At 35.3% G+C, this 12,132-nt stretch overlaps 1 long non-coding RNA gene across 1 annotated transcript in view; it reads left to right on the forward strand.

Annotated features, from left to right (window-relative positions):
* The window catches only part of LOC119870642, a 59,870-nt gene that overhangs the window by 13,323 nt on the left and 34,415 nt on the right, over positions 1–12,132 (forward strand). Inside the window, exon 3 of the long non-coding RNA XR_005353044.1 lies at positions 8,755–8,902. This is a non-coding gene — a long non-coding RNA (uncharacterized LOC119870642). The remainder of the gene's footprint in view (positions 1–8,754; positions 8,903–12,132) is intronic.

A 12,132-nucleotide genomic window follows, 5' to 3' on the forward strand; every position in this document is an offset into this window, starting at 1 on the left:
CAATTTTGGAAAACTCTATATGCAGTAACGACACCACAATTTTTCACCGTAAGTATAAATATTGCAAAACCTACAGGTGAGTTCAGGTGAATAGAAAACAGCAACATTTATAAATTAAACTATTTGGGGGAGAGTTTTCAGAACAGTGGAATAAGAAACACAGAAAATCCTCTTGCCATAAATTATGATAAAATTCAATAAAATTGTTAAAAACAACCTTTTTTAAGACACTAGAAATTGATCATAGGCCTTATCGAAGAGTCAAAATGATTAAATCTGGAAGAAACCATAAGAAAACACCTTTGTGACATTGAGTTAGGCAGAAATTCCTGAAATAAGATGTGAAAAGCATAAACTATAAAAAAGTAATTGGCAAAATGGACTTCATCGAAATTAAAATTTTGCTCTTCAAAATTCATGCTTAATTTAAGAACATGAAAAGACAAGCTATAACTTGGAAAAATATTTGCAAAAAGTATTTAATAACCAGCTTGTATGTACAGTACATTAAAGACTCTAACAACTGAAAAATACGAAGAAAAACCAATGTGAGAAGGGTAGAAAGATCTGAACAGACTCTTCATAAAATACAATACATAGATGATCAATAAGCACAAGAAAGATGGTCGGTATCACTAGTCATCAAGGAAGTGCAAATTAAAACCAAAATGAGGTACTACAACATGCCTACTAGAATGGCTAAAGTTAAAAATACTGTCAATACCAAATACTGGTGAGAATATGAAGCAACAGGAATTCTCAAACATTACTGGCAGGAAGGCAAAAGGCAAAATCTAACAAAGTTAAACATACACTGAATATATGATCTAAGAATCCTACTCCTACTCCTACTCCTATATTTACCTAAGGCAAATGAAACCTAAGATATATTCACACAAAGATTTGAAAATGAATATTGTAGCATACTCTGAATTGAAAACAATTCACATGTTTCTTAGTTGGGGAATGGACAAACTCGCTGATATTCTACTTGGGACTCAAAAGGAGTGATGCAACATGGATGCATCTAAAAACATCACCATAAGTGAAAAAGTCAAACACAAGTTCTAATTTAAGATTCATTTATATGAAATAAAAAAGAGTGTGAAATCAGAGTAAGCTAAAGCAGACGAGAGGTTGTCAGGGCTTGGGGGTTGAGGAGAAGATGGAATGGAAAAGAAAGGACACCTTTTGGTGTGATACATTAAATGAGTGCATTTTATTATATGTAAGTTAAAACAATGAAGCTAAAACTAAAAAACCCAAACTATTCTTTAACAATATAAAATACGCATTCTTTCCATTCCTCTGGAAATTGTACATTCATCTTATTACATCCACAGAATTTTATGCTAATGTAAAATGTATTTATGCTTGGAGGTCTTTTACTAATCACCCTAATATATTTCTGGACAGGTCCAATATGAAAATACATTGAAATATAGACTTCCTATCTATTAATGTCACTGCTACATAAATCTCTATGTACTACTTTTTTTCTGGATTGATGATCTTCATAATTATAATTAGTACACAATTGATCAAATTGGTCTAAATATATTTTAAATTTTGATGAATAACGATCTAAACTTAATAAGTAAACATATCTCTGAATGAGCTGGACGGAGGTGAGTAATCATTTTGAGGTGAAAGGAGACTTCTTCTTCTTCTTCTTCTTTTTTTTTTAGAGACTTCTCTTAAGTGAAGTATTTCCAATATTCTGTTTCTTGGCTGCACCAGAGGTTGTACTCCTCAGGGCAATGCATCATATCTAGAAGCTTCTGGATGGGTATGAGGGGAGCCTATTTGAAGGGTTGTTGTGAAGGAAAATAGGCAAGAAACTCATCCTAATGCCTTAATTCCAGTCACATCCTCAGGTGTTCAGTTTTAAAAGAGAGAACACCTGGACAATGTGCATCTGGGAAATGGAAGACACTTTTTTTTAAAGCTCTCACCTCCATTTCTTCTTTTCTGAGTGTGAAAACCACTGGTCTAGGGTGGTAATTATTAATCCTACCTGCTTAAAAAAATATATTGATACTCAGGCTCTACAATGGACCAACCTGATCAGAATCTCTGAGGAAGTGCCCCTGGCACCATATTTTTTCAAAAACTCTTCTGGTTACTCAAATGTGCAGCAGCCATGTTTGAGAATATCTGGTCTAGGATTTAAATTGGGAAATTGACTTTCAATTTTGGAGGGCAACTGGTAAATGTTAATCTCAGTTTTCTGAATTTTATAAAGGAAAAAGTGAAAACTAACAATACCAAGAGTTCCATTTGATGGCTTGAATTTTGTGTCTTCAGAAGAGAAAAAAGAAAATTATAAAGCAGGAAAGAAAAGAGAAAATATGATTGTCCCAGCCATTTCTTACTTAGAGTAGTCATAATCCACAAATACGAGTAAGAGAATTTTATAAAAATCTTTTTCGCTTCTCATTTCTGGGGATTTGAAAGTTAGAAAACATTCTGCTCTAGTGTAGTCAAAGCCAAGCAAGGTAAATTATACTCTTAAGGAACATATTCTCCTGATTAATTACTTGCCAAAATACAGGACTCATATCCAAATAAATCTTTTTTCTCATTTGCTGTTTTGCTCCTGTCCCCATTTATCTATTCCAGTAAAAAAAAAAAAAAATTAAAGATCACTTATTCTTTTCATTACAAGGTTTACTAGAAATTAACAAAATTTGCTGCTTGAAGGATTTTGCTATTACTATTTATCCTAGAACTTAAACTTATTAACACTCATAGATTATGCCACTATAGTTATTGTATGCTTTCCTGGGGTTTTCCTAGACCTTATATATATTGTAAAGTCATAAGTGGTAGCAGATTCTAATTTTAAGATCTCAGAATTTATTTCTGAGACGTCAAGGCAGATTTCTTCAAATAGTTGGATTTTCTTTCATGATGTGGAAAAGTTTCCAGCAGAATATACACTGACTGTTAGAGGGAAGGGATTATTCATCATGAAGCTGCAATCAACTTTGAATGTACAAGTGGAAATATCAGGAAGCTCCATCTTTTGTAATAGTATCTTCTGGTATCCTAGGAAAGCTATAATCTGTGCCACTTAGCAATTGGGCCCCATCAATGCAATTTTTCTGTCTGTTAAACAGGAAATAAAAATGATTTGCTGTAGACTGGTTTCATAAGTATTTTTTTTTAAGATTTTATTTATTTACTCATGAGAGACAGAGAGAGAGAGAGAGGCAGAGACACAGGAGGAGGGAGAAGCAGGCTCCATGCAGGGAGCCCGATACGGGATTCGATCCTGGGACTCCAGAATCATGCCCTGGGCCGAAGGCAGGCGCTAAACCACTGAGCCACCCAGGGATCCCTGGTTTCATAAGTATTTTATCCATCTGCTTATTTACCTCTGTATCTTTCCACATCTTAGATTTTTCTGTACAATATTTCTATCAACACTTCACTAATCTTTAATTATCCATCTAATTTTTCTATTACATATAATAGACATTCATTTTCACCTATTATCCATTGCTTTTTCTTTTTTCTTCTCTTTCAATATACTGTCTATGCTCTCTGCTTATCTGAACTCTTTATCTCTGAAAACTATCTAAATGATCCCCATCTTTCCTTCCCTGCCCTTTTCTAAGTATCTTCTATATTTGACTTACAAATAACTAGCAATGCTTTGTGGCCAAGGTTCCTAAATTGCTTATTGCAACATGCTTTATTTTTATCCATCTTGAAGTAATAGTCCTCAAAATTTTACATGTTCTGTCTCTTACCAATTCCACTTTTCCATCAGACTATCAATGTAATTAAAATTTCCATATTGGAGGTCATATTCTGAATGGACACCATAATGCTCTGAATTATGGTGTATAATTCAGCTTACCTTGAATGGACCATCCTTTACTTTCTTGCTTCTCCATTTTTCACATGCCAAAGAGACATCTAGTAACGGTGTATTTTGAGTGTGAGTGAGATACTGAGATATGGGAGGTACCCGAAAGTGTCCTGTCATCAGGATCTAATTCCTTCTGATCTTTCCTCCACTATAATCCCATCCCCGTGTGGAGAGTGAAGCCCTGACGCCCAGTCTTACAGGATAGACACTTTGGAGATGCGTATAATCTTTCCCTTTCCTTCTATATCTATATCTGATGTCTAATACGATCTCTAAGTTTATTTTTTAGGCTTCTATAAAATTTAATTCTCCCTTCTCAGCTCTGCTATTCCCTTTCTAAATTCAGATAAACTATTTACTGTGCATGAAAATGCCCAACAAACGTGTGTGAGAATAATACATTGTTGTATATACATACACAATACATTATTGTATAATTACGTAATTGTATAATTTATACTTGCATGCATTTATATATTTATATGTGAATTGCATGAACAAGTGTAATCAAGTAAAAATAACACTTTATTCTAATATTTAATGATGATTAATGTATGGTAATTAAGCACATACATTATCCCAATGAGCATAACATTATTGCAAACAGTATTTTATTACTTTTACATGGACAAGCCAAATTTATAATTTTTTTGTCTATGTTATTCCTATAATATATGTAATTTCTGCTAACTATTCAATGTACATTTATAGTCCTCTTTGCCACCACCACCCCTAACAAACCTTACAAGGTAAAGAACCTCACCTTACTATTCTCCACTTGGGGCCCTTTCACTGAGTACTTCTCTGGTTTTACCCTTATAGCTCTCATTTCTCACCTTAGGGATTCTTAAGCAACTGTCTCCTTCTCTAGCCCTCTCCTGCAGTTTAGGAGACCAAAGAGATGGAAATGTGGGCTGTTTCCAGTGGCAAAGACCTGGAAGTGCCTGGAGGGAAAATGGACCGGCCCAGAAGAAATGCAAACAATAACTGCTTTTGACAAAGGAGTAGAGGGCAGAAAAGAAAAAAGTCAGGGTGAAAGGAGAGGAAGGAAGGAGGGAAAGGGGCCTGCCTGAGCCACTCCTGCTGGTAATTCTGACCCATTTCCTAGATTTAACTCTAGAGCCAGCTAGGTCTATAGTGGAAGTTCACAGACAATCACACTCAACAGGCATTTTCTAGGCACATTTCACTTGCCAAGCACTGTGCTAGTTACTTACCATAAGCAGTGGTGGAGATAAGGTCTCACTGTTAAAATCAGGTCTCTTGGGGAGAGAGAGAAGCAAATGAGTATAAAAGAGATGTAATTAGTATCAAAATGGGGGAAATTATTTTTGTGCTCTGAGAAAGAATAGGAGAGGAGGGAATCTAACTCAGACTTTGGGGCTTTAGGAGGGCATCCTAGAGGAAACCATGTTTTCATGGAGACCTGCAGTGCCGGTTGAAATGGGCTGGGTGGACCTTGAGGGTGTGTACTGGGGAGGGTGCAGGAGAGAAGCATGGTTGCAGTAGCCATAAGAGCCCGGTGCCAGGACTTGGGTGTCCAATTAGAGCACAGATGGAGGAGGAGGAGAAGTCTACATTTGCCCTCTTCCGATGATCCTGATCCTCCTCTTTGCCCAGGCCTCCTACCCGCCCCCAAAACGCATCAAATCTACTCCTGCTGATCTTGTTTGAATTTGCTAAAACAGTAGATAAGTGGCTAGGAGATCAAAGGTTTTAAAATGCAAATCTCTTGGAGAGTTTGTGCTTGCTTTACTGAATTTTAGTCAAAATACAAATTATAATGTAAGATTCCTTCCCATCTTAGTGTAGAAAGTGCATAACAAATAGGAAGTCACCTGATGCTTAAATTCAGACAGAAACAGAAGTGGATATAGACATAGCTACACACATTCAGCTTATTCTTGGACTGATGAGTCTTAGAAACTGCTTAAAATAAGAAAGGAAATACTCTGGCTTGTCCTTTTCCTAGGATGTGAGATATCAATGGATGTTAAATAAAAGCATATTTGGCTTTCTAGACAAGTGATTTTCAAAATGCTAGAATTAAAAGGAATTGAAAGAGAGAGAGAGAGAGGGAGAAATTCTTCACTGTGGAGTTTCCCAAAGCTTTAGTGTGACAATAGTTTTGTGAATGTCTCAGTAGGTATGACTTGGCCCCCTTTCCCAAACTTACTGGCTACGTAGCCCTTTTATCATTGAATTCCCATTAATTTTTCACTGAATCAGTATTTTTCAACCCTGAAGAAATACCAAGTGTTTGAATTTTTCCCTCCATGCTGTACTATATTGGGAATCATTTTAACTTGACACATGGTTGGTCAACATATATATTTCTGTAAAATTTTGTAATTCTCCTTTGAGAATGAGAAATCTTTTTATTGTACAACTGTTCTAGGACTAGAGAATGAATTATGTCTAGAGTCTGCTCGATCTTCTTAGGATTGTGGGTCACTCCTTGTTATTTAAGAAAAATTAGGATGAGATATTGTTCTGAAGTCCATGTGTGTTTTGAGTAATATTATAAACATGAGAAGCTTCCAAATATGACAATCCTTTCTCTTGCAACTCTATTATAACATTTTATTTTTTGGTTTCCCATCAACTAAATATAATCCAAAAACCTTTGGTATAATATATTCTAAACTTGTACCTAAAAAGCTCAGCAAAACTACCAAACAAGGGTATTTTTTTTATGAAGATTTTTTTTTTCTAGTGCCAAGACATTGCAGTAACATCTGTTTGGTATAAATAAAACCTTACCAGGTAGTGAGAAGTTTCTCATACTGCCCCATCCACCCATTAGTCGAGCATATTAAGCAAACTTGGAATTAACAATGTTGGATCCGTTTAATGAGGCATTGATGATTTCTCTCCTCAAATTCTGGCACAAACTATTTCAGGCACTGAAATAATTACGTTTGTGAGGTTTTTAATGAGGAAACTGTCCCAACTCAAGACTTAGTTTAGGAAAAGGGATTATTTTGAAGGCCTAGACATGGTAGTTATGCAGATCTCAGCTCCTGGAATCTTAAATGAATGTGAAAGAATCAATTTATAATCAGGACAACTCAGGTGTCATGTTACCACTCATTCCCTTCTCCTTACAATAGTTAAAAGACTCTGCCTTATTCTAAGGCAGATTTATATATATATCTTAACTACTATTAAAAATGAAGCATCTGTGGATATTACCTCTCCAAATTATATTTCTGAGAATGTTTCACATTTAAATGCAGTTTTCAGTTTTTTAAAGAAGAAAAATCATTATTAGAAGGCAGCTGTTATGAGGTGAATATTACTTCCTCCTAAAAGATGTGTTAAAATCCTAATCCCTAGTACTTTTTTTTTTTTTTTCCCTAGTACTTTTTAATGTAATCTTATTTGGAGATAGGATCTTTACAGAGGTAATCCATTAAAATGAGGTCATTTGGTTGGGTCCTAATCCAACATGACTGGGATATCTGAAAGGGGATACAGAGACAGACATGCATACATGAAGACACAGTGGGGAGTGGGGGATGGTGGAGAAGATGGTCATGTGATTGGCATGATGCATATCTCAGAGGCAGTAAACTCCAAGCATTGCTTGAAGAAACACGGTAGGATTTTTTCCCAAGAGCCCTTGGAAAGAGCATGCATGGCCCTGTGGACACCTTGATTTCAGATGTTTAGCCACCAGAACTATGAGATGATACATTTCTGTTGTTTTAAGGCACTGAGTTTTGGGTACTCTTTTGCTGCAGCCCTAGAAAATGAACATGGTAACTCAGGTTGAAAGCACAGGATTTAAGATGTTGGCTTCCCCAAATTATACTGAAGAAATTTCTCAAAGAGGAGTCCCAAAGATATTTATGGATGAACAGCGTCACTGGGATTGGGGTTTTCAGCCATCCTATATAAGTAGATGAAGGAAGCAATACTATTTTACAAAATTTTATATATACTCATCATATTTCTCTGTGTTCATGTGTATGTGCTATTCTTGTCTTCTTCACAGAAGAGGAAAAGAAACCACAACCTCAATAGTAAACTCAGGAGAAGAGATGAGTGAGACAGGAATTGAGGGAAGAAAGCAATTGATAATGCCTTGTGGGAAAAATCAGTGTATTCCAAAACAAAATGTTAAAATTGTGGGAAATTGGCCACTGAATCCTCTCCATGAAGAAGTTAAGTTAAAAAAAAAAATACACTAGCAACTGTGTCACTTGATCACAGTTAATCTAGAGTTGTGTGCTGTAATTTGCCTTTCCCTATATGGAGAAAACTTTGTGCCCACCCGATGGCAGTCAAACTGTAAAAAGCAATGAAAGTAATATATGAAAATTAGTAAGCATTCATTTACGAAAGGAAACTGGTATTCTTAGGATTCATTTGTTTCAGTAACATCCCCACTGCCTCAACCATTAAGTATCCAATTTCACTAAGAAATCCTCACTATTTAAAGACTGAAACTTTTGCTAAATATTGTAGACTGTACACAAATACCACAGCTTCTAATTATTCCCCTTCTAGATATAACCTAAACTCATTCAAAAGCATGTAGTTGGCCCCATGGGCTCAGGCACATAACTTGAGTTGTCGTTAAAGTATAGATCTCCAGAAAACCAAACATGATTCTTTATGTCAGGAGGTAAATTGTGTCTATATTTGTTCCTCAAAAATATTATTTTATGTGGCTGGAAGAGCCTAAACCACAGGGCATGGTTTGTTGAATAAAGATTTGGTCTCTACATAACACTTACCAGAGACTAAACAGAACTAATGTGCGATTGAGTATAATTGACTATTGTACCAAGAGTACACTAAGTTTCTAACATAGATGTCATATTTAATTCTCATGTGACTTTCTTAAGTGGATGTCCATATTCTAGGGATGCAGAAATTGAAGATGAGAGGTTACAAAGCTGCTCAAGGTTCTGGTTCTGGTAGAAGCTTGAGAACAACTCAATTCCTACTTCCCATTTACTACTACAGATGAGAAAAGAAGAAAAATAAATCCACAGAATTCACCTCTGGAAGGTAAGAGAAGAAGGAAAACTCATAAACGCCAAGTTTTGTGTAAGTATGGCCAAAATACCATAACCAACAGTATAAGCTCAACACTCAACACCAGAACACAATGGAAAAACACTAATAAGATATGCACGAAAGAGTGTGAACCAAGGATTTTAGATTCCACCAAGCTGTCCCTTAAATAAAGGGCTATTGATAAACCTATTTTATTTTATTTTATTTTATTTTATTTTAAAAATCTGATCTATTTATTTGAGAGGGGGAGAGATAGAGAAAGGGTTAGGGGAAGAGGGAGAGGGAGAAGTAGACTCCTTGCTGAGCAGGGAGCCTAACATGGGGCTCGATCCCAGGACCCTGAGATCATGACCTGAGCTGAAGGCAGACGCTTAACCAGCTAAGCCACCCAGATGCCCCTAGAGAAACAATTTTAAACATAGAGGAACTGAAGAAGCATTCCCATGGATTGTTTATGAGAAATCTACTAACAGGTGAGCATTAGTCCTCAAGAGATAATCAGTGAAATTTTAGCAAAAGACTTAGGGTAAGTGTTGACTTTTTTTTAACTCTGAAGTAAAAATTGAACAAAGATGGTAGTAACCAAAGAAAGCAGAGGGCAGGATTTTGATATTAGATCGGGTAGTCAAACCAAAAAAGCATTAAGCAAGATAAAGCACGGTACTTTAAATACAAGATTTGTGAGAAAAATTCTTCATACAACATACCATAACTCTCATAAGGTTTCTGTAAACAAAGAAAAAATTATTTCTACAAGTTAGGAACAACTGCTTTTCAAGTGTCCATAGATGTTTATAAAAATCGACTCACAAAGAAGATGCCAACAAATGTCAAAAAGCAGATGCTTTATAGGCCATTATTTCTGACCATCAGATAATAAACCAGCAACTGTCATCTAAAATAAATATAAAAGAAACTCCAACCTCAGGAAAACATTTGTGGAATTTTAACATTTTTTTTGAAAACAACCTGAAACTTAGGAAAAAGCTGCAAAAATAAGAACACAGAATATTCATACATCCTTTTACCCAGATTCATTTACAGTGAAATGTTTCCCATTTACTTTATTTTTCATCACTTGCATTTGCTCTGCGTGTGTGTGCCTGTGCATGCATATACTGTCTCTTTTCTGAACTGTGTTAGAGGTAGTTGCATACATCGAGGCTCTTTAATTCTAAGTGATTATTAAGTATCTCTATGAATATTTCCTAAGAATAAGAAAGTTCTCAGTTGTATCCACAGTATGATTATCAACTTCAGTAAGTTAAGTGTAACACAATGTTTTTATCTAATCTACAACCCATATTTCCTTTTTGTCAGATAACTCAATACTGTCTTTTATAGTGTATATTTTTCCCTCCCAGTGAAGGATTCATTCTAGCATCTGATATTACTTTTGTGATGTCTTCTTTCTTTTAAGATTTTATTTATTTATTCATGAGAGATACAGAGAGAGAGAGGCAGAGACACAGGCAGAGGCTCCATTCAGGGAGCCCAATGTGGGACTCGATTCCAGGATTCTGGGATCACACCCTAAGCCAAAGATAGATGCTCAACTGCTGAGCCACCCAGGCATCCTTGTGATGTCTTCTTTAATCTGAAATATTTCCATAGTTTTTGTCTTTGATGACATTGCTGCTTTTGAAGGATAGTCTCTCTTCACCTTTTTCTTTTTAATATAATGATCTTTATTGGCCTGCTTGATGTTTTCATGGTTAGATTCAGATTAGACATTCCAGGACAGAATAATACTTTAGTGATATCCTGTCCTCAGGATATCACATCTGGATGCACACTATGTCCACTTGCCCTCCGGTAGTGATGTTGATTTTAATCATTTGATTAAGGTCTACATTTTCTTACTATTTACTATTTACTTTTCCCATTGTGGTAAAGAGTAATATGTGGGGAGAACTTTAAAATGGTGTACATGCCTTAGGCTCATCAGAATTTCCCTCTACCTTTAGCATAAATTGGTGAGTCTTCTCATAACTAACCTCTACTATGATAGCTGCAAAATTAAGATTTTCCAGTAACAGCATCCTCTTCATATTTATCAGTCAGTATTTGGCATTCCACTATAAGTAAGGTCCTCCCTTCTTTCCTACTCATTTATTTACCTACCTGTTATCATAATGAACTTAAGTCTTCCTATTTTTTTTAAATCTTTGATCAATTATTGCATCTTAATTGGGTGTTCAAATCGTCCCAGACTTGGCCAATAGGAACTCCTTTTCTCTATCTTTTTAGAAAAAGATGAAACTTTAAGATTGTGACCATTCACTCTTTTTTAGTTTTTGTTTGTTTGTTTGTTTTTGTTTTTGTTTTTTTTTAGCTCTTGTCTCCTTGAGACATGCCTCCATCTTTTTTTCTCTCACTTCTCTTTCTGGTACAATATGTTCCAGGGTCATTGTGTTCCCCATTGGAATAATCCATTTCTCCAGGAATTTTTGGTTTTCTGCATTAAAGACCCATATTGCTACATTGAGTATATTCATTCCTACTGGTGTCTTCACTCCTTAGACCTTCCTGCACACAATACTCATGAAAGTGTAGGGAAAAAAATACTTCCATATAACTCTTTGCTCAAAAATAACCCAAAAGTCCATATACTTGAACTTCAAGATAAATTTAAAACAAAACAAAAACCCCATCTAAAGAAACACACATGTTAAAACTTATGAAACACAAATTGAAATCAAATGTCTAGCCTTACATAATTTTATTAGTAGTAATAAAGAATGAAAATAAAGGAACTGACCATTCATGTTCACCATAATAAGCAATAATTACAAAGACCCAAGGAAAGCAAAAGAAAAACAAAGCAGAACTTATGATTTAGAAAACAAAGCAAAACAAACATTAGAACTGTTTGAAATATACACACAAACTGTAAAATGTGGACATTTCTGACAAGTCCATAATTTAAAGAAATTATGTTTGGATAAATTTTCCTTTATGAACCTGAAGATTTCTTTAATACTTGTCATACATCTTGGGATGACAGTGGCTCAGTCATTTGAGCATCCAACTCTTGATTTCAGCTTAGGTCATGATCTCATAGGCTGTGGGGTTGAGCTCCTGCTTGAAAGTTCTCTCCCTCTCCTCCTCCTCCCAACTCTCACATGTGCTCTCTCTTTAAAAATAAATAAATAAAATCATATATTTTAATTACTTGCTTTATCTTTTTAGAAAAAGATGAAACTTAAAAATTGTGACCA

Source organism: Canis lupus, chromosome 1 (assembly GCF_011100685.1).
Source record: "Canis lupus familiaris isolate Mischka breed German Shepherd chromosome 1, alternate assembly UU_Cfam_GSD_1.0, whole genome shotgun sequence".
Taxonomy (NCBI): Eukaryota; Metazoa; Chordata; class Mammalia; order Carnivora; family Canidae; genus Canis; species Canis lupus.